General features: G+C 45.5%; 1 protein-coding gene across 6 annotated transcripts in view; it reads left to right on the top strand.

Annotated features, from left to right (window-relative positions):
- Window positions 1-4,995: 4,995 nt before the first annotated feature.
- LYPD6B (LY6/PLAUR domain containing 6B) overlaps window positions 4,996-23,308 on the top strand; it is a 108,275-nt gene continuing 89,962 nt past the window's right edge. For 4 of the 6 annotated variants that reach the window (XR_004002682.1, XR_004002683.1, XM_030580859.1 and 1 more), the window contains exons 1-2: window positions 4,996-5,090; window positions 5,520-5,682. The gene's annotated coding sequence lies outside the window, so the exon portion shown is untranslated. The remainder of the gene's footprint in view (window positions 5,091-5,519; window positions 5,683-23,308) is intronic. The other 2 variants (XM_030580857.1, XM_030580853.1) reach the window with 1 other exon arrangement.

The following is a 23,308-nucleotide window of genomic DNA, read 5'->3' as shown; positions in this document are numbered from 1 at the left end:
ATAATCCTGCTCTCATTCTATCCCCTTTAGGGAGCTTAATCATAGTGACACTGTCTGCTTTCTGTGTTCCAATTATAGCAAGCCTCTGCACATACAGTGCAATGGGGGAAGGCTCTTGCATCCTCACTACTTCCCTTTCTGAGCTATCTAATGTTTGGTATTGTTAAATTTGTGTTTAAATGATGCACTAAAACCCTTATTTGAGAATTAAACTGCGAGGGAGTTTAGGCTTGATATAAAAGTTGATTATTTCTCTGGATACCCATAGGCACCAAAAAAAAAAAAAAAAAATCATAATAATCCATGTCAAGAGTCTCAGAGCCTAGATCAACTGATGTGTTCAAAGGGCTCACACAAACAAGCTAAAAATAGCAGTGTAGACAGTTGTGCTCAGAGATTCACTGCCGCAGGTCTTTTTTTCTCCTGTATAAACGTACCCTCTGTTGAAAACGTGCATGAGCTGACATTCATCATCACTTGCATCTTCACCATATGTTCCATTCCGTTGCTTCACTTGGGATCCATACCAACATTTAAACACTCAAAATAGCATTCATGGGCAGGAGGCTCTTCTGTCAGCAATAGGCAGCTCCTTGTTCATGATGGATGCTCAGTGTCAGATGAAAGCCTTTACTTCACAGTAGGCATGGCAAATTTCAGCTGCTGGCCTTGTGATTGCTGACTACTATGCCACTGAGCAGCTGAAGTGTATGTACATAATCCTGTTCTTGGATAGACTATTTTCCAGTCTGTTTTTCTGCTGATCACTGTTGTGGGAATGGAGGCTATTCTGCCATTAAATCTGGGAGTTAACCATTATTTTGATACTTAAATTTAAACACTTTTTCTTATTAGTTTTCAGTGTATGGTGAATAATTTCTATGTGCTGGCTCAGAAACCATATATACAGAACAAACAGCTTCAACTTCAGCAGCATGAGGAAGTTTCTCCATTTTAGGGAGTTAGAGAGAGTACATCAGGAAACTCAGTCCTGGCATTTTTTCCCCAGCCTTGCAACCAAAGGCAGATACTAGGAGGGGAAGAATATATTTTCATGAGGTACAAAAAAAACCCAAACATCTCCCCCCAAAAAACCACAGATAAATTTGTGCCTGTTCAATAACAGAGCAAAAGGCTTGCAGGAATATCCCAACAGTTTTCTGTTCAGAGAGTTGGATGGTCAGTTAATTACCTTCTCTCTCCACTTCCTTTTAAAACAGTTTGCCAAACTACAGTAAGGAGCAAAAGATAAGATTTTTTATCTCTGGAAGAGATTAGTTCAACTGTTAAAATATTAATTCCATGTAAAACTACCAATTTAGATGAGAATGTATTCTTGACAAGATGCTGGGAATGCTGTACAATTTCTCTTCTAACCATGCCAGACTCGGGTGCTTACATTGAAGGCCAATATCATTTTTAAATGGGAACTGCAAAATATTTGACTTATCAGTCTTGCAAAGAGCAGTTCTTCAGTCCCGAAACAGAAACATTAGTAGACAATTGAGTCCTTAATGTCAAAAAAGTGTTGTCTGTAAAGTTCAATGATGAAAGTTTGGTGATCGACCGGGACATTGGTGGGTTAAATGTGCGCTCCCAATGCCCAAGCTGGATCTCTTATGGCTTCACTCACCTGGGCTGTCAAGACAGCTTCTTTCACGAGCACTATATTTACTTTAAAATACTGGCTCCAATTTATGTTTATTCTTTCTTTCCCTCCTAAAATCAGTGCAGATTCCCACCTAACTGAACAAATATTAAAGTTCAAGTAGCTTGGTATACAACACATTTATGTTGTAAGTCACTTTTGTAATGTGCCACGCATCTAGTTTGAGACTAATTTCCCCATTTAATTAAAAAAAACCAATTATTCTACTATATATTTACTTCACTAACCTATCTTATGCGTTAGCGGAAAAAAAAGTTTAATTTTTTGTTGCAAGACTCCATTCTTTTTTCACTCTAATTCTGTGACTGAAAGCGGATCAGGCTAATAAAATGAATTGTCTTTCTATATATTTTCTCAACTACAGTTTGTAGAATTAATTGGAAATGTGTCTTAAGCCTTCATCCAGCACATTTTTCTGCCTTGTCAGAAGCTTTCCCCCCCCACTCACCAGGATTCCAAGTAGACACACTTGGGAAAGTTTATGGGATTAGGAACTTTAAACTGGGGAGGAGGTAATTAAGTGTGTTCACGCCACTGTTTTGTTTTTAGGTGGGTTTGGCAGGGGTGTCCAGCTCAAATTAAATTAACAATACATGGTCAGTAAAGCAAGATAACTCACCAAATAAGTGCAAGATTTACATTCAGATTTAGGAGTAATGAAGTAATTACTAGCTGATGTGCAGCCCTGAAATTGTGATGCAGATTAAAGTTCATGCATAGCCCAATTCAACCCCTACTGTTTGATTCACAGTGATAGGTGAGTTGGTTTTGGTTTTAGTTACAAGAAGCCAAATGCCAGGAATACTCTGATTTTTTTATTTAAAATAAAAAAGTCTAGCCTATGTGGTTGTGAAGATAATCTTAAAGATGTGAACTAAGTGCATAGGTGCTGGGACTATGGGCACTGGTGGTGATGCTGACCCCCCTGGCTTGATGTGGTTTCCATTATATACATGGTTTACAGTTTGGTTCAGTGGCTCTCAGCATCCCTGACTTAAGTGTCAAGCAATGGTGTGGTTTTTTGCCTGAATCTTTGGACAGCCTAAAATATAATTCAGAGCAGTGTAAATTGTCCTTCTCTATTGCAACGGGCTGTTGATTCTGAAGCCTAAGAATGACACAAATCAGTTAACAGTACTTTAATCAGCAATGAAAGAGTTATGATGGATACTCACCCTAGAGTGTACCCTAACAGTCTGTTGCAGAAAGTAGTTGTATCCTTGCCTCAGCTTCCCCTAATGGTCTTTCAGTTAGTCCAGTGAGGCTTTTAGGGGTCTAGTTTTTTTAACAAAAGGCCACAACCTGGTACAAGAAGCCTTCACAGAAGGATCATAACTGAGGCTACACAATTTTTTCAGAGGTTGTGGAAGTCATGGAATTCTAGACATCCAGCAACCTCTGTGAATTAATCCCAGTCAGCCAGGACTTTCAGGGTCCTCCAACTGCGGGGGTGGTGGGGGATGACACAGGACACCACAGCTCCTTGTGATCGTGGGTGCTGGGGATTCCTGGAGTTCCCAGTGCTGTGGGCGGTGGGGGGACCTTCCACAGCTCCTGTTGGACATGGGCGGTGGGGGGCTCCCCTGGAGCTCCAAGCCCCCACAGGCAGTGGGGATCCCCAGAGCTCAGAGTGGCCCCCAGGCTGCCCAACCTTTACAGGCAGTGTGGAGACCATGGCCACAGACTTCCCTCCATTTTTGTTTATTGACCGTTACCTGTCAGTGACTTTTGCTAAAAATCCATCACAAAATCGTACCCTAACATTGACTCCACTTCCTAGTTATGACTAAGGCTTTCTGTCCCACTTGCTTTCCTCTGTCTCCTCCATCCAGGCGCTTTACCTTTTCGGAGTTGGGCTTCTTGTCACCACCTAGGGAAGCATCCCCCCCACAGAACTCAGGGCCCCGGAAGAGGCCAAACCACTGCAACTCTCTCTGGCATCGCATGTAGTTCCACCATAATCTGGACTACTACTGCTGTCTGGGTCCATGTGTTCCTTGGGCCTTGGCACATTCCTAGCTCTTCCCCCTTCAGAACCTCTTCCCTCTAGACCAGTGGCTCTCAATAGGGGCTGTGCAGTCTGCTGGGGGTTTGTGAACCTTTTGAGGGGGGCCATGGGGCCCTGCAGCTAAAACCCAGAGCCCAAGCACCTCCCCTAGGGCTGAAGCCCTGATTCCCCAGTGCCCTCCATGGGACAGAGTTGGGGAGCATGAGGGTGTTGCCCATCCCCAAACTGCAGTGCAAGAGCGGGCAGTCCTGTCGCAGGCAGCTCTAGACTCCCCACCTCCTAGCCAGTCGGAGGCGGGCAGCTGGAGCCAGGTAGTACAGGACAGCTACTGCTCTGGCTGGTCCCATGGAGCAGGCAATGGCACTGTTCCCTTGTCTCCTGCTGTGGCAGGGAGTTGAAGCAGCTGCTCAGTTCCCAGCCTCCTTTGCTCACACAGCCTGTAAGAGCTGTTGGGCTGGGGACCAACTCCATGGCTGGCAGAGGCAGGGCTGGCGCTACCATTTAGGCAGCCTAGGCAATCGCTTAAGGCACCAGAATAAATGGTGGGCGCTGTTTTGCCGAGGGGACAGCAGGCGGCTCCGGTGCGCTGCCGCAGTGGTGCCTGCGAGGGTCCGGTGCTCCGCGTCTCCGGAGCTGCCAGAGTCGTGCCTGCAGACAGTCGGCTGCTGCGGGACCAGCGCGCGGGGCGGCGAAATTGCCGTCCGCCTAGGGCGCTCAAACCCCTAGCGCCGGTCCTGGGCGGAGGCCTGGGGGAACAGAGAGCACAGCTTCAGGGGGAGACAACCCCAACCCTGCACGCTGGGTTCAGCCCGCTGCAGGGGCAGGGCTGGCTCCAGCTTTCTTGCTGCCCCAAGCAGTGAAAAGAAAAAGCTAAAGCTGCGAGCTACAGCACTTGGGCGGCTGCTCTACTGTGCGGCTTCATTCTTAGTGGGGAATTCGGTGGCCGGTCCTTCCCTCCCACGACCTGGACATGCCGCCCCCTTCCATTGGCCGCCCCAAGCACCAGCCCTGGGTGGGTGCTAGCTCTGGGGACAGACCTTGTCCCTGCCACCACCCCAGGGTTTCAGGGGAGCTCCCTGAGATGGGAGGAGAAGGCCACGCGCCACGGCTCAACCAGCGCAGCACTGAGCCGCAGCCGCGGGGACTTCGCACCCGCGGCTCACCCGGAGCCCGCCCCGCCCCGGGAGGGAGCAAACCCCGCCCCGGCCCGGCCGAGCAGCCGCCCAGGTGAGGCGCGTGCGAGGGCGCGGCTGCAGCGGGCTGGGGTCTGGAGCTGTCGGGCTGCGCGGCTGCTGCTGGCGCCGGACTCTGGCCCCGAGCCGCGGACGGGCCGCACGCGCTGGAGCTGGCTGGGAAGGGGCTTGGCAGCAGCGGCAATAGGCGCTTGGGAAGCCGGGAGGCAGCAGCTAACGGGTGAGTGCTCGGGGCGGGGAGCTCCCGGGCTGCAGGCTTTGCCCAGCTCGCAGCCCGCTCGGGTGGCGCCTGGGTGGCACGGCTGGCGGCGGCGGGGAGGTGTGGTTTAAGCGGCGGCGGGGCTTGGGACCGGTTTCCGAGCGAGCAGGGTCCGGGTCCGGATCCGGATCCGTCCCTGCTGCCCCCGTCATCGCCTCTCCTCCCAGTGCGACCCGCTCCATGCAGAGCCCGGGGAAGGAGCCTGAGCTTTCGGCTGTCACTGGCGCGGGGTTTCCAGCCGAGGCTCTCGGCCGGCTTAGCAACAACGGCGAGACTGCCCCGGGCTTGGGGTTTGAGAGCACAGCGCAGCCAATCGCTGCCGTGAAATAGCGTCACACCCAAGCTAGTCAGTCGTCACTTTACTTGTGTTTCACATGGGCTTTGTGACAGGCGCAAGCTGGCTGGCCGGGGAAGGGTTCGGTAAAGCAGAGCGGAGCTTCTTACTCATACTTTGTGCTGAGTCCTGCAGCACCTCTCAGCCTAAGGATTGCGAAATGCTGTATAAAGTTGAATTAAACCCACAGCCCTTCTTCGCCTAATTCAGGTGGAATGTGTAAGTATTGTAAAAATACTGTAAGATGGGTAAACTGAGGTACAAGTGCAGTGATTTGTCCATGGTCAGAATGAATTATTGTCAGATCAGGAAATAGAAGCACCCAGGGCTTTGCTTTTAACAATTAGATCACACTGCCTTTCCATTGACAATGTAACAAAGTAATTCCCAGAAGATGACTGTGTCAAACAGTGCAGTTATGTAGTATTCTTTTGCTTCTGGGCTTGTTGAAATCACTGGCCTGTGGACCTCATGCGTCTCAGTGCATTCAAGGCATGAGAGCATCCAGTATAACTGTACACTCCATTACTAACAGATCTATCCATTTGTCTGCCATGTACAGTTTCCCGTTCTTTTTATAGCCACTGTAGTAGCATATAATAAATGGGAAGACAGACAGCACTTAATTCAAAGAGAGATCAGATCTAAATTTTATGGATTAATGGGACGGAAACTTATTTAACTTTCAAGAAACAAGAGTGAGAGTGAAAATCTGAAGGGCATCAGGTGTTCACTATTAAATACTTTAAATCCAAGTATAAATCAGGTGTCCTATTTTATGAGACAAGTGCTTTCCCTGGTCATAGTAGTGTTAGCAGATTAACTGATTTATTGGGATTCATAGTAAATGCATTAGATTTTAAAATAAAGGAAAGCAAAACAAAAACACCCCAAAATGTAAACTTGTGATTAAAATCATGCCAGTAGGTAAGGAAGCCCTTGAATGTGTAGGAAAACAGATGTTCAGACCAGAAAACAGAGAATGCAAATTAGATGGAGGATGGCCCAACTCTAGCTAGGCACCGTATCCAAATAATCAAGCCACTTTGTGCAAACAGCACAAGGTCATCTGTTTGCGATGTAGTTCTGGTAATGACATCCAAGTGTAACTGTAGATGTTCATTTTATAGTCTGGATGAAGGGAGTTGTCCATTTGGCCCTGGTGAAGAGGCCAGTGCTTCATGTTGGTATCTGTTTGCTCTTTCATTTTATCAGCACAATTAGCTTAGCGACCCGTTCTGTCACAGAGCCATTCCTCTCTCCTCCTCCTCCTCCTTTGATCACTTTAAGTGGGTTAGATTTCCGACACAACAATGACTGTGTTTGTTTTGCAGCCAGTTCCATCCCTTTAATGACAATCCTTCCCAAAGCACGACAGTGATAGGGCACACAGGTTGTATCCCCAGGCTTTATAAGACCTGTGTCTCCCACACTTGACATCTGGCATCTATCCCAGCAATGTAACTGTATGGAGTCCATGTAAATTTCCCTGTGGTTCAGTTTATTATGGGATGGATCCAGCATGTTGATCCCTGGAGCACATCTTGATGATTTCCCACCCCCTACTGGTACCAGATGGTGCAATGCTTTGTTCCCTCTCATTCCCTCTGCTGATGATGCAGCAGAGAGGAGAGGAAGGAGAGAGTCCATGAGTTGGGATGAGTGTTGCTACAGGGGATTATCTAGTGCAGCCTCTACAAGCTGCTTCAGGGGATGGTGCGAAGGAACTGCAGGAGATGAGACTTCTCCTGCACCATTGGGACTTTGCAGGAGAGAGATGTGTCACCTCCTATTAGTGGCAGTGCAGTCCTCTCCACCCAGTGGATTTATCCTCCTAGGACTTTGCCCTTACCCATCTGCAGATGTGAGCTAAGGGACATGGAATGCTCCCTTTCACACAAGTGGAAGCTGGCATTGTGTCAGTTATGTGGCTACTATGGAAAGTATATTGGCAGAGTACCTGTCTCGCAGTCCTGGTCTCAACCAGTGAATTGAGAGAGAGAGAGAGAGAGAGAGACTGAAAATGCTAATGCAAACTTAGGTTAAACCTATCAGGAAACCCCTCCATTTGACTGTAGGACCTTTCAGCTTGAAGAGGCTATGTGGTCAGCAATACCAATAGGTTGCTGGACTTTCTGCAGCTTCACATATTCTGTGAAAATTATTTAATGAGCATATTTGCATATCCACTGTAAACTTTGATTTAGTCATCTCTGCCTACCCCCAAGCAGTGTGGGGAGGTGGAGCTTAGCAGCTGCATCTGGAATGGGTGGGAGGGCATTTGGGGGCTCTTTGGGGAGGATGCTGGATAGCCCAGTACTATTACTGGGCCCCCCCCTCAACTTCTGTCCCACCATTGCCTCCGTTACAGCTGTCCCCACTCAGATCCAATTGGGGGAACAGTAAGAGGGAAGGTGGAGCAGCTGTGGCCCCCGGTGGCAGGGAGGAGGTACTGCAGATTAATCCTTGCTATATGTGTGTGGCAGAGCTGCCAAATCCATGAGTTGAAGGACAACTGGGCAGCCCTGTTTCCCCGTGCAAGTCAGTGGAAGAGCACATCTCTTAGGCATGTGATACCTCTGCCCAAAATGTGATGAATTTTGTGTGTTGTGAGGTCATGTAATAATTAGTAATGCCAATTAATCATAGGTTTCAGAGTGGTAGCCGTGTTAGTCTGTATTGGCAAAAGCAATGAGGAGTATTTGTGGGCACCTTAGAGACTAGCACATTATTTGGGCATAAGCTTTCGTGGGCTAGAACCCACTTCATCAGATGAATGAAGTGAAAAGTACAGGAGCAGGTATAAATACATGAAAGGATGGGGGTTGCTTTACCAAGTGTGAGGTCAGTCTAACGAGATACAGTTAACTCGTGCGATTAACTCAGAATTAGTTGTGATTAAAAAAATCGCAATTAATCGCACTTGCAACAATAGAATACAATTGAAATGTATTAAATATTTGTGGATGTTTTTCTGTACAACATTTTCAATATTGATTTCAATTACGACACAGAATACAAAGTACGCGGTGCTCCCTTTATATTATTATTTTTTATTACAAATATATGCACTGTAAAAATGATAAACAAAAGAAATAGTATTTTTCAGTTCACCTCATGCAAATAGTGAAGTGCAATCTATTTATCGCGAAAGTGTAACTTACAAATGCAGAGGTTTTTTTTTCTGGTTACATAACTGCACTGAAAAACAAAACAGTGTAAAACTTCAGAACCTACAAGTCCTCTCAGTCCTATTTTTTATTTTGCCAGTCGGTAAGACAAACAAGTTTGTTTATATTGACGGGAGATACTACTGCCTGCTTCTTATTTACAATGTCACCTGAAAGTGAGAACAGGTGTTTGCATGGCACTCTTGTAATTGGCATTGCAAAGTATTTACATACCAGATGTGCTGAACGTTCATGTGCTCCTTCCATGCTTCGGCCACCATTCCAGAGAACATGCTTCCGTATTGATGATGCTAGTTTAAAAAAAAAAAAAAAGCATCAATTAAATTTGTGACTGTATTCCTTGAGGGGAGAATTGTACGTCTCCTGCTCTGTTTTACCCACATTCTGCATATATTTCATGTAATAGCAGTCTCGGATAATGACCCAGCACATGTTCATTTTAAGACCACTTTCACAGCAGATTTGCAGAACACAAAGAAGGTACCGATGTGAAATTTCTAAAAATAGCTACAGCACTCCACTCAATGTTTAAGAATCTGAAGTGTGGTCCAAAATCTGAGCGGGATGAAGTGTGGAGCATGCTTTTAGATGTCTTAAAAGAGCAACACTCTGATGCAGAAACTACAGAACCCAAGCCACCAAAAAAGAAAATGAACCTTCGATGGTAGCATCTGACTCAGATAATGAAAATGAACATGCATCAGTCCACACTGCTTTGGATCATTATCAAGCAGAACCTATCATCAGCATGGATGCATGTCCTCTGGAATGGTGGTTAACTTATGGAGGGACATATGAATCCTTAGCGCCTCTGGCATGTAAATATCTTGCAACGCCAGCTACAACAGTGCCATGCGAATGCCTGTTATCACTTTCTGGTGACATTGTAAACAAGAAGAAGGCAACATTATCTCCTGCAAATTGTAAGCAACCTTGTTTGTCCGAGTGATTGGCTGACCAAGAAGTAGGACTAAAGTGGACTTGTAGGTACTAAAGTTTTACAGTTTTATTTTTTATTGCAGTTTTTGTACATAATTCTACATTTGTAAGTTCACCTTTCATGATGAAGAGATTGCACTACAGTACTTATATGAAGTAAATTACAAATATTTTTTTTGTTTTATATAGTGCAAATATTTGTAATAAAAATAAATATAAAGTGAGCACTGTACACTTTGTATTCTGTGTTGTAACTGAAATTTATATATTTGAAAATGTAGTAAACATCCACAAATATTTAAAATAAATGGTAATCTATTGTTGTTTAACAGCGTGATTAATCACAATTAATTTTTTTAATCGTGCGATTGATCGCTTGACAGCCCTGGTAATAATTCATTTCTGGTTTGTCACCTTCCCTTCCTACTTTCATCACTTTGCTCTGCGACAATCCAGAAATGAAGGATAATGCTGTCCTCTGAGCGACTCTAGAGCAGGGTACGTTACCTGGCACAGCAGATTGGAATTGATACGCATCATGCAATTCTCATTAGCTTAATTCTGCTGCTTTATTTGAGGCAGAAGCTATCCTTTCTTTTTCTTTCACTCTGTGCTTGCACTGTGCCTGGAATAATGGGGCCTTGATTTCTGACTGGGACTGCTTGAGACCGCTGTAGTATAAATAAAAATAAACTTTGCCCCCCCAATTCTGTATGGAACAGCACAACGCTGATCCTCCTCTGGTGGTGTTTTGCAGGAAAAGGCAAATGCCATATGAGGAAAAGAGGGAGAGGTTAGAGACAGATAATTGTAAGGGACTTTATTTTTGTTTTATATTTGTATAGCATCTAGGCCCATAGAGTTACAAGTCTCTAAGTCTGGGGTCATAAGTAAGTGGACTGTGGGCCAAATCCAGACTGTCAGATGCTTTGAATGGACCCCAAAATCTTTTAATTTACTTATTATCATTGCTGTTATGATGTTTATTATTTTTTCTGGAATCTGGACCTTGACTATACCTTGACCAAGAACTTTGGGCCTTGACAAAAATAAATGACGGCCCCTGCTTTAGGTAATGCAAATAATTAATAATAAGAAATAAAGTTAAGGAGGAGAGGGAACATGACCAACTACATATCAGGGAAATAAAGGTCACGTGAAAAATCTATCTTGTGGGTTTATCCTGGGACCCATCACTAGGTCTATTTAGATAAATTTGGAGCCCCACTACATAATGTTTGCCGGGGCCCCACTCCCTCTCATTTCACTTCATTTACACAGATATTACATATGTTTTTGGGGACCCTAAAGCTTGGGGCCCTGATGCAATTTTCACTTGTTCTCCCCTCTCATCAGCCCTGCCCATCACCATAATATCCGAGCACCTTCAACAGTGGAGGCCCTAGATCACTTAATGGAGTCTCTGACACTTTTCACTTTTTGGCGTAAAATCTCTGCTTATAGTAGAGGTTTATTTGGGGAGTAGGGTGTTTTCTGATTTAGACTATTCATTTCCCTTTTTGTTATTGTTGCCACTGTTAGAGATTTAGGGATAGAAGGGAGATGACATTGTGCTTGTCATTCTGATGGTGGACTGGCCTTTACAAATCAAGGCCCCTTTGCTATACAGTTCTTGTTTTCAAGAGACAGTTGATGTTTTAGTCATACTTCTTAGCTTCTTATTGGAGATTGGTGCCTAATGTCCTTCAGCCTAATAAGGAAAATCTCTTAAAACACAAGATGGGTGGTCTCACTCTAAGAGAAAGGGAGACACCTGGTAGGATGAGGAGCTAGTCTGACTGTTTAGTGGACACCTGACCATCACCCATCAATCCACAAGTTTCTGGGAGCACTGAAGGGACAACAGATACAAATAAAATTACTTCCCTGATCCATTTTACCCTTCAGAAGGTTTTTGGGAAAATCCTCTCTTCCAACATAGAGAAATAAGGTTTCATTTCTGCTACATGGAAAATGAGAAATTAAAATAAGACGGTTTATTAAACCTCGCTTGTGGAATGTTGTGTATCCTTATGCCACACTCATGCCCTGTAACTGGGATTCTGTTGATTCAAAGAACACTTATAGTTACGTTGTTACATGTATGTAAAGTGAGTCAAAGTTTAATGACCTCTAGGCTTAGGATTAGGTGTATGTTTGACAATTCGGAGCAGGTGGAATTGTGTGTATGACTGCTGAGGTGACAGCGTTTGTAATCTTCCAACTCAGCAGAGCCAAATTATCATTAACACTTAGAGATCAAAACCATTGGCACTAAAAGGTACAGTTCTGAAGGTAAACATTTTCATGGGTAAAACTTCCAATAATAACTTTACTCAGAGATTGAGTCCTTGTCTTGTGTTGTGTGCAGTAGGCGTGATTCCATTTTATTCTACTATTACTTGTTAAATGAGCCATTCAATCTACATAATAGGGAAAAATCTTCTGGACTTTGTATTTGCTTACTGGAGATTGCTGATCACAGTGCTCTTTATTCTAAGCCCAGAATGCCTGAATGAAACCAAAGTAGAGTTCAGTTCTACCCCATCTGTGCTCTTTTCTTGCTCGATCTGCAAAGTGTACTTCAGAATCAGGAGACAAGACATATGTTAAAATCCAAAGCGTTGCTGTTTTTGTTGTCCTTAAAATATTATGGCAGCATATGTTGAGAGGCTTTCTACTTCTTGAGTTACTGTTGATGCCAGTTTGTTGACTTACTTAGGAATATTTATTTGCTAGAGGGTGGGGTGTCCCACTCAGGGCCCACACCTGCAGTCCTCACAATAAGTATAACCATGTTCCTTGTAGTCCTTTACATTTTTGCAGTAAGGACTGCAGGATTTACACTTCAATGTGTGGAAATATATTCTTCTAACATAGGAAGCAGATGTAAAGGGGGAGAGGAGGGGAATCTCAGTCTGCCCGATTGCTTTAGCAATAAATTAACTAAAGAAGTAAAACTTTAATTTGCCAGGACATACCCTATAGCTATATACATTCCAAATAGCTGTGAACATTTGTAGTTGAAATGCCTTTTAAAAAATCAAGTTACTCTTTTCTCTTGAGTAATCATACATTGAACAGCATAATGGGCATTGTTCTGCTTCGGAATGGAAATGCTGATACTAAAGCTGTGCCTGAGATTTGGAACAGAGCTAGGTTCAGGTTTCAATTCTCCAAAGTTTGTGGGCTTTCTGATGAAGTTGGGTTGAGCTACAGCCTTTGGAAGGAATGAGGTGGAATATTTTGGTTTTGTATATTTTTTGCTTAAAACCAGGTCAAATTGATAGTTTCATCTGAGTTTCACTTTGCAGTTTGGGTTTGAACCCAAAACTCTCGGTATGGTTGTGGGTGGTGGGTGGCCTGGTCTACACTATAGAGTTAGGTCAACAGGGACGTTCTCAGGATTTAATGGGCCCTACGCAGTATTATTAAACTGGTGCACCTATGCCTGACTTGCTCTTAGCAACACAAACGTAAGCTTACAGTATTGGAAAACTTGCCACATGCACTTTATTAAAAACAGTTTAAACAAATTAAGCACACTATAGTGCTGATGGACTCGCATTGAAGAAGTAGCGCTATAGAAAAAATTCTAATTTATTGATAGAATGATGCAAATAATAAATTTTTAAAAATGTGTTAATATTTTATTGGAAATTACTATGAAGAGGTATTGGAACATGGATTTGTTTTTAATTAAAAGCAACCTTTCTGGCTTTTTTTTGACTGCAAAATCAGTAATAATGTCATCGTATGACAAACACGAAGTGATGTCTTGTTTGACTGCAAGAATGGCAAGATCAGTCAATGAGCTTTAGTTTTGAGAAACTCCATTCTCCTGATGCTACTGTTATAGGAATTATCAGTAGAATACGAATGGCAATGTACACATTAGGATGTGTTTCAGTGTGGTAGCCGTGTTAGTCTGTATCCGCAAAAAGAACAGGAGTACTTGTGGCACCTTAGAGACTAACACATTTATTTGGGCATAAGTTTTCTTGGGCTAACGGAAAATATAGTAGGAAGATATATCCATACACGGAAATATATACATACATATACATAGGATAAATGTTATCAAGTTTGCTGGTATGAATAAACTGTACATTGTCCATCACTGACTTTGTACAGTTCAAGTCCATTTAAATCAAAACTATCACCATGTTTCAGGAGGCTCTCTAGGTTCTTGCACTTTGTAATTAGCCGCTCTTGTTTTCCTATTTCGTTAAATTTAGTTATGTTATACAAAAATCCAAACTGTTCATGGTGTGCTCGTAAAGTATTAAACCTTTCATTAACAGCAGGTATTGCTTTATCCATCACAACATTAGAAAATTCAACCTCTAATTTCTTTTCTGGATCTTCTATGGGTTCATCTGCTCCTTCATGTTCTGCTTGCCGCTTTTTTCCTGAAACTCTTGTCACATTTGGACATGGAAATTTTGGTTCTACACCCAGTGTCTCTGAAAATTCTCTTACCGTAATCTGTGCTTCTTTGAATCCAGTTTCTCTGTATTTCACTAAAAAGTCTAGTGTAGTAAGGTAAATGTTGACTCAAGCTGCATTGTTGGACTCTGCATTATTTTGCTTACACTTGGCCGGGAATGGTGAATTGAAGCCACTGGGAGCTGCACACGGCCATACCTGCGGATGCTCAGGTAAACAAACATCTCGCGGCCTCCCAGGGGCTTACCCTGAACAAGCCACAAACCAAGTTTGGGAACTACTTCCCTACCATGACCACTCTGGTCACCGTTTTGAACTCTGCTGCCTGGTGGCCAGATTTACATGCATGTGCCCTTCCCCTTTTAAAGCCCCGCAAATTTTTGAAAGTCCATTTCCTGTTTGCTTGGCATGGAGAGCTCACCTAGCAATTGCCCAGCTGACCTTTCTGGCCCCATGCTGCAGAAGGACATGAGGGACATGCAGAATTGCCACCTGACAGTCAAGGAGCTGTGGCAGGTGTACAGAAGGCACGGGAGGCTAACAGTTGTTCTGGTGTGGAGCCGCCCACCTACTGCTTTTATAAAGAGCTGTGTGCCATCCCTGGCAAAGACACTATCATTACCACAGTCCTGTGGATACTGCGGGAGCTGGAGTCACAACAAGGAGGTGGAGTATGAGGGACCGGTGACTGGGGGATCCAGTGGTGCAGAGAACCAGGATCTGTTCTTGACTATAGAGCAGTCGAATCAGTCCTTACAGTCCAGCATGGGCGGGACTGATACAGGGGAAGGAACCTCTGGTAAATATGGAGTTTACTTTGATATTGCAGGGACACATTTGTTCATTTACTCTTTTTTAATCATTTTTAAATAGGAAGAGGTAATGAAATAACTAAGTGAGGTAGGGTTGCTATCTGCTTCTCATTCCCCTGCATAATTAGGCAGAGGCAGTCCTACAGAACAGTTTATGTGCACTGGGATGTCTTGTGAATCCTCCACAGAAATCTCAAAAGGTTCCTGAAGGTAGTCTTCAATTCTCTGACGAAGGTTTCTGGGGAGGGCTGCCTTATTTTTTTCTGCTGTGGTAGGACATTTCCCAACACCACTAACCAATTACTTCAGCAGGCACCATTGCAACATACAAGCTAGCAGCCTATGGACCTGGTCTGTAGCCAGACGCATGCAGGAGCTGTTCCCTTTCAGTCTCCATTACCCTCAGAAGTGTGATATCAGCTAAAATTACCACCCACCACCTGTAGAAAATGGTGCTAGTGTTCAGTTCAGTAGCCCTATCCGTATATACTAGTGCCCGTGAGCTATCCTCCTCCATAGTCCCAACTTGTACAGGGCTGCCTGGGGAGGAGACGGGGGCAAGTGGGGCAATTTGCCCTGGGCCCTGCGAGCCCTGGCCCAGCGGCTGTCCGGGTCTTCAGCTAGCATTTAGGCAGCAGGAGGCCCTACAGTGCTGCTGAAGACACAAAGTGACTGAAGGGCCCCCCACCACCAAAATGCCTTGCGAGCCCTGGCCCGGTGGTGGTCCAGGTCTTCGGTGGCATTTCGGCAGCGGGGGGGCCTTCAGTGCTGCCAAAGACATGGAGCGACTGAAGGGCCCCCCAATGCCAGCGAAGACCCAGACGGCCACCGGGTGAGTACAAGCGCTGCAGCTCCCCTGCTTTGCCCCAGGCCCCCTGAATCCTCTGGGCTGCCCTGAACTTGCCCACTCCTCCCCCCCGAGCTGTCCCATGGTTGCCACTGTGCTCCATGAATCCCAAGGAGAAGTGAGAATATAGTGCTTGGAACTTGTGTGGACCAAAGGAAGTCAGTTCAGTATGCCAAGTTTCCATTCATCTTGTGAATACGCTCTCAGTAGTAGCTCTGTGCATTGTATCTTTTGCAGCTGGAAATGTGGCCTTGAGGCACTCTCCATTCACATCGGCAGAGCAGCTCTGCCAGATAAGGAGAAGGAAGAGGACATGAGATGACATGGTCCAAGAGATCCTGCAAGCTGAGCACAGGCTTGGAGGCTCACTGTCATGGACAGAACAGACAGGGATAGAGCAAAGAGGAGAAAAGCACAGAAGAGGGACATGCAGCAGGACATGCTAGCACTTCTCAAAATGCAAACAGCCATGCTGGAGACACTTCTTGACCTTCAATTTCAACAGACCTGTGCTCAGCTCCCTCTGCAGCCCACAGAGAACTGCATTTTGGGACCTCCCTACCTCTTTCCCCCCCATTCCCATTCCATGTGGTGTCCGGGGCTGCTGCACTACACCTACCACTCCACCCAGGAGGACAGTAGACAATCACAACGGCACATACATTGACTCGTGAGAGACATGGTTGGTGTATGTGTTTGTGAAATGAAAATGACTGTTCTTTCCCTTTCAAAGGTATTTTTCCTTGTATTTTATAAAGTCTCATTCAGTTATAAATATGTCTATTTGCCTGGATTTGGAATAAATAGCTAGTTATGAAAACTGAATTAATCTTTACTAGTTCACAACATATGCTGGCTGGGTCTCGGATCATTCAGAGATAATAGCAGTAGGTACATGTGTGATGTTACTCATTAAGGTTAATACCAGGGTGCACAAAAACAATGCCTGGCAGAGCACACTATAGAAACACACGTTACTGTGGCTCACTATTAAGATGGTCTTTTAACGACAACCTGAGTCCCTGTAGCTCCCTATTGAGCTCTTTTTATAGCTCTGGTATCTGGCTGCTCAAAATCAGCGGACAACGATTCCTCTTCCGCCCCGGCAGAAACTTTTCCCCCCTTCGCTTCACAGATATTATGAAGTGTACAGCAGTCAGCTATAACCATTAAGATTTTTTTTCACTAAGATCTAATCTCTTGAGTAGACTGCCCCAGTGGCCTTTCAAATGGCCAAAGACACATTCAGCTGTCATTCTGCACTGGCTCAGCTTGTAGCTAAGGTGCTCCTTGCTGCTGTTGAAGTGGCCAGTGTACAGCCACAGAAATAAGGGGTAGGCTGGTTCTCGATGGATCACTATTGGCATCTCAACATCCGCAACGGTAATCTGTCGGTCTGGAAAGAAGGTCCCTGCTTGCAGCTTTCTGAACAGGCCTGTGTTCTTAAAGATGAGTGCATCATGCACCTTCCCTGACCATCCTGCGCTGATGTTGGTAAAACATCCCTGGTGATCCACCATCACTTGCAATAAAAAAGTAGCCCTTTCTGTTGATATACTCTGTGGCAAGCTGGTCTGGTGCCAAATTGCTGCAAAACCATCCACTACGTTCTGCACATTGCCCAGAGTCACAGTCCTGTGCAGCAGGATGCAGTTAATGGCCTGGCATACTTGCATCACAGCAAGCCCCACAGTGGATTTCCTAACTCCAAATTGATTCCCAATTGATCGAGAGCAATCTGGCATTGCAAGCTCCCACACAGTCCTCACCACTCGCTTCTCCACTGTCAGAGCAGCTCTCATTTTGATGTTGCTATGCCGGAAGGCTGGGGCAAGTTCCACACGCACTTCCAGGAATGTGGCCTTGCGCATCCAAAAGTTCTGCAGCCATCATCCCATACCTGCATAACAATGGAATCCCACCAGTCAGTGCTTGTTTCTCTGGCCCAGAACTGGTGCTCCACTGTCTGCAGCTGCTCCATGAATGTCAGCAAGAACCTTGAATTGTTTCTTTCTAGGTCCAACAGCAAGGCAGCCTCTAAGGAATTGTCTTGTTCTGCTGCCCAGCTCCTCTGGCGGCTCTGCAGATCCTGCAGGATCAGGCACATTGTGCTTGCAACACTCATCACAATAGTGCAGAGCTGTGTAAGATCCATGCGTCTCACACCGATGGCAGATGTGCTGGTTTGCAGGGCTTTTGAAAAGAGGCACGAAACATTATGGGATGCAGATGAAATTCTGGGATGGAGAAATCTGCATCGTGGGATGTTGAAACCATGTTCCCAGTCACCCCTGTGCAACTTGTTTGCCCTCCTGAGGCATTGCAAACCCCTCCTAAAACACTGTGTGCTAGACGGTGGGACACTGCACAGTGGGATGGCTATTCTCTGTGCACTGCTCTCTGCATCGATGCAAGCCCTGGAGTGAGGACATGCACTGCTGACCCAAGGAGCACAGTGGACATGCAAAAGTGATTTAATTACTGCAGTGGCTGTATGTTGAACTTAGGTCGAATTAATTTTATAGTGTAGACTTGCCATTGTTGGTGTGTGTCTGTAGTGAAACAACTGTTTGTTCAAACTTCTGTGCACTGAATCCACTGTGCTTTACACAGCAATAGTGAGAACTCTGTGAGCAGTGTAGTGATGAGATTAGATCATGGGACTTGTAGTCAGGAGACCTGGGTTCTAGTTGTGACTCTAACTAGCTAGATCTGGACATGCCACTTACTTTCTCTGGGCTTGTCTACATCAGAAAGTTGCAGCGCTGGTGAGGGAGTTACAGCGCTGCAACTTTGAAGGTGTCCACATCTGCAGGGCATCACCAGCGCTGCAACTCCCTGTTTGCAGCGCTGGCCGTACTCCCGTTTTGTCTCGGGTGTAGAGGATCCAGCGCTGGTGATCCAGCGCTGGTAATCCAATGTAAACACTTACCAGCGCTTTTCTTGACCTCCGTGGAAGGAGGAAGCCTCTGGTAATCAAGCTGGTCTCCTTCCCCAGCTTGCTCTCGCGTTCCCGGAACCCCGAGCAAGCAGGTCTCCTTCCCTGCGGTTTGCAGGGGGGTTCGGGAACGCGAGAGCAAACCGGGAAAGGAGACCAGCTTCGCCGCGGTTTGCTCTCCCGTTCCCGGAACCCCCCCTTGAAGCCGCCCAACAGCGCTGCAGTGTGGCCACATCTAACACCACTTGCAGCGCTGGTTGCTGTAAGTGTGGCCACTCTGCAGCGCTGGCCCTATACAGCTGTACTAATACAGCTGTAACTACCAGCGCTGCAAAATTTTAGATGTAGACATGGCCTCTGTGTTTTCCTTCTGTTAAGTGGGAATAATAATGCTTACCTATCTACTTCACAGGGAGAAACATGTTTGGGCTGCTTCCCTCTGAAGTGGCTGTCGACCATGCAGCTGCTTTTAACAGCAAAGGGGCCAAGCAAGGGAGTCTTTGAACTTTGCCCATTAGCAAAATTCCTTTCTCTGTGCCACCTCCTTGGACGTTGGGACCTGGTGGTCTAACTTCAGTTTTTCTGGAGGAAGGACGACGAGTAATGATCCTCCTACCTGCTAGGGTGGCTTCTTGTTCCCCAGTCCCCAGGCACTGAGTGTAGCTGAGCAGACTTCCCTCTCCCAGTCCCATCTGGCTTTGTTTTTACAGGCCATCAGGCAGAGACTGTAGGAAGAAGTTCTCTGTCCTTCCTTGCTATGGTTACTGTTGTCATTTCCCAGGCAGCTATTTTACACATTATTTGGGCGTTTCCCCCTCTTGAGTGGGAGTCATAGGTTTGGCAGTGAACTGCACCTACCCTGGTGTCGGTATCCCTACTTTTGACTGGAGACACTGCCGTCACCATGCTCTGTACTGCCTCTGGTTTTCTTTTCAGGGTAGGCAGAGATCTTAATTCTCTGGAGGATGGGGGTCTCATTCCCCCCCCCCACAGGTATTTGTTTGCATACTCCATGGAGGTAACCTGATTCCTCTTGGATACTAGCTTCCTCCTTGTCAGCTACTCCATATGAAGTTGGCTGACACAGTCACTTTTATGTCTGGAGCTGCCTGAGGGGGTCCGATTGACCCCTTTTTCTTTTAAAGCCATAATATCATTCCCCAAAAGGAAAGATTGTGGGATATCTGACAACATGTCTGTACTAGCACCCTGACCATTCCTAGGTCTGGATAGACGTCTGTGCTGTAGGCTGAGCGAAGGCTTTTACACCAGAAACTTTAAACCAGATTTCACACCCTGGGAGCATTTGATGGGGTTTTATGACTTGGGGCTTAACTATACTCTTAGCAGCCCCAGTATCACTCCATCCAATGAATGTCTCCCCATTAACTACCACCTTCCCCACACACTGATGAACAGATGTAGCTGTACCTGGGAGGGTATAGCATGACGTGGGCAGTGATTTGAAGTGTGAATGCCTCACCATGAACATTATATGCCATTGGCAGACTGGCTGTGTGACTCCCTCCCACCAGAGCTTCAATCACACAACTAACTCTGGGGGGCTAGGGTGCAGCTGGCCTTTCGAGCACTGCACTGGGCCTCAGTGGGTAGATTGGGCAATCCCTGGCCAAGTGATGCCTCCATCCACATATGGAACACTGTTTTTGCCCAGCCATCCCAGGGCTTCTCAGAGATAGTTTTCATCCCCTTGGGTGTCCCTCTTGTCTTGGGCCTATCCTCTGATCCCATTCCATCTATGATAGGTTTGCTATCAAATCTGGCTCAGCTATCTGCATGTTGGTTGGCCCATTTCCAGTTATGGTTACATCTCTGGGTAGTATTCAGAACTGGATACTACTTGAGGACATTGTGATGTGACTGGGTATCCCAACACCATTGTGTCTGCAGTGGAGATGACCCATAAAAATCTGACCTCTGCTAAGCAGTTATTTGATTGAAAATGAAGCTTCTTTTTTTTTAATGGATCCAAATATTGAAAGAATCAAAGTATTGAAAAAAAGTGATTTGATTTGAGAATGTACCAGGTCAAGTTTTTCCCTCATTTATGTTTACATTGGTGAAAGCTGTGCACATGTATCATGGGCAGAATTTGGCCCCCTATGCAAATTAAATCAGTTACAGCACAAACAGTTCAGGCTAGTGCAGTGGTCCCCAACGTGGTGCCCGCGGCCACCATGGTGCCCGCCGGGGCATTTATGTGTGCCCTCCTAGTGTCCAGCAGGGGAGAGAAGCCGCAGCCCCATGCTTACTGGGGACAGAGAATTCCGAGGCTGCGGGCGCCCGTGTTCTTGGTCCCTGGCAGACACGGGGCTGCAGCTTCTCTCTGGCTTCTTCGGAGCTGCAGACTGCGGGCGCTGGTGTTCTCTGTTCCTGGCAGGTGCGAGGCCGCAGCTTAAGCTGGAGAGAAGCTGTGGCCCCGAGCGTGCTGGGGACAGAGTACTCCAGGACTGCAGGCTGCGGGCACCAGTGTTCTCTGTCCTCCCGGCTTCTCTCCAGCTTCTCTGTGCATTCCCCAGAACTGGCGCCAAAAAAAAACAAAACCAAAACGCTCTGACTCTGCAGAATGGACGGAATGCCACCCCGTAGCATGTGCTGCCCCAGGCACGTGCTTGCTCCACTCGTGCCTGGAGCCGGCCCTGTATGTGAGTAATTGTTGGCGCCCGCCACACTCTTCTGAAAACATGAATGTGCTACTGGCCACAAAAAGGTTGGGGACCACTGGTCTAGTGAGGTGTTTTGTTTTTTGTTTTGTTTTTAAGCTAAATGAACCCATTGCCTATGGATCAGGAATTTCAAAGCAGGTGAAAATGTATATGGGCTAACCTGATATAGCTTAAACACATCAGTGCAGCATGTTCATATTATGGCAATAGGTACTTCAGAAGAGCTGATTGTTATCTTTCCTAATGATAGGAGGAGGATGTGGCTGAGGCACAATACAAGGAGTCAGGAGGTCTGGGATTTTTTGCTCATGTCTAAATTTTTGTCTGTCAAGAATACCTCTGTGTGTGAGAGCTTTCAGACAAATTAGCTGATGGATTTTCTAGGAATATTTTTCTTACAGCCTAATAAAATTGTACTCCAGCTGCTGATGTTTCTCCCATCAAAAGTAAAGGCTAGTTAGGAAAACAAATTTGGCCATTGCTCCTTCCAAGCAGATTCCCCACAGCTCGTAGCTTCATGACTAGTGTTGTCACAGTAGCATAGTACTCTGGGTTGGAATCTGCTTTCTTCCCAAAAGACCCATGGACCCTGTCTGGCTTAGGTAATGTAACATCTCACTCATACATGTCATTGCCATTATTTGTACCCAGTTCTCAGCTCCTCATGGTTGCAAGACTGCATGGTATTGTCTTTTGCCTAATGTTTATTACACAAAAGTGACGGGGGAGGGAAAATTATCAACTGGAATCTAAGTTACCCAGGAAAGTTTCAAACTACTCCAAAATCTGACTTCGGGCTGGTCTACACTACGGGGGAAAATCGATCTTAGATACGCAACTTCAGCTACATGAATAATGTAGCTGAAGTCGAAGTATCTAAGATCGAATTACTCACCGTCCTCACGGCACGGGATCGATGTCCGCGGCTCCCCTTGTCGATTCCGCAACTCTGTTCGGGTTGGTGGAGTTACGGAATTGATATAAGCACGTTTGGGGATCGATATATCGCGGCTAGATGAGACGCAATATATCGATCCCCGAGCAATCGATTGCTACCTGCCAATACGGCGGGTAGTGAAGACATACCCTTAGTCTACACAAGAAGTCCTTTGTCTGCTTTCTACAAACCTATGCCTATGAATTGGATGTAAACAAACTGAGTTTATTTTTTTTAAATGTTTTCTCAAAAGGTAGAATTTGTGTTAAACATCAAAATAATTAAAAACACAAACATTCAAAAGCTCACATTCATTTCAGTTTAAAAAAAATAATCAACAGCAAGCTGGCATGTTGGTCCAGATCCTCCAATCCACCTGAACTGTACTTAGCTGGCTTACTGTCCCTGGTCCTGGGACTGTCTGGAGTCCATTCCAATTATTAGCATCTAGGTGCTTTGGTAACTGATTGGGTGAATGATGGATTATATTTTGCAGCCCCACGCCTGAAGATCTAACCTTCCTTTACAGTACCTTGCTGGTAAACGTCAATTTGATATTCCTCTTGTGGAATGCAAATACAAACTAATGTTCATTTCCTGCACCTGTTCCAATACAGGATGATTTCATTTAATTGCCTAAAAAACTATCAAAATTGTTCTCTTAAAAAAACAAAAGATGAGCAACAAAGTATTCCAGACAAATGAGGTGAGATGGATATTGTGTAACATGTCTAGCCTGATTAGACACTGGGCTTCATCTCAGGTCTTGAGCTGCATGCAGAGCCACTAGGATGTACCTTGTATCGAAACACCATATGACTGTAAATTTCAGGGGATCTCACCTACCTGTACAAAACTTAAAGGCCACCAGGATGCTAATGACTTAAAAAAAAAAGGCGTAAAGATTATTATTGTACAGTGCTTGGTCTCAGGTGATGACAATAAAACTCAAAATTGGAAAGGGAAATGCCATTACAGTTTGTTTACATGCAGTCTGTGAGCCCTTACATTCCTTTGCAATTCTTCAACTACCTCTTTCCCTAGG

Source organism: Gopherus evgoodei, chromosome 11 (genome assembly GCF_007399415.2).
Source record: "Gopherus evgoodei ecotype Sinaloan lineage chromosome 11, rGopEvg1_v1.p, whole genome shotgun sequence".
NCBI lineage: Eukaryota > Metazoa > Chordata > Testudines > Testudinidae > Gopherus > Gopherus evgoodei.
Note: the sequence above shows the minus strand (reverse complement) of the source record. Positions and strands in the feature narration are given on the sequence as shown.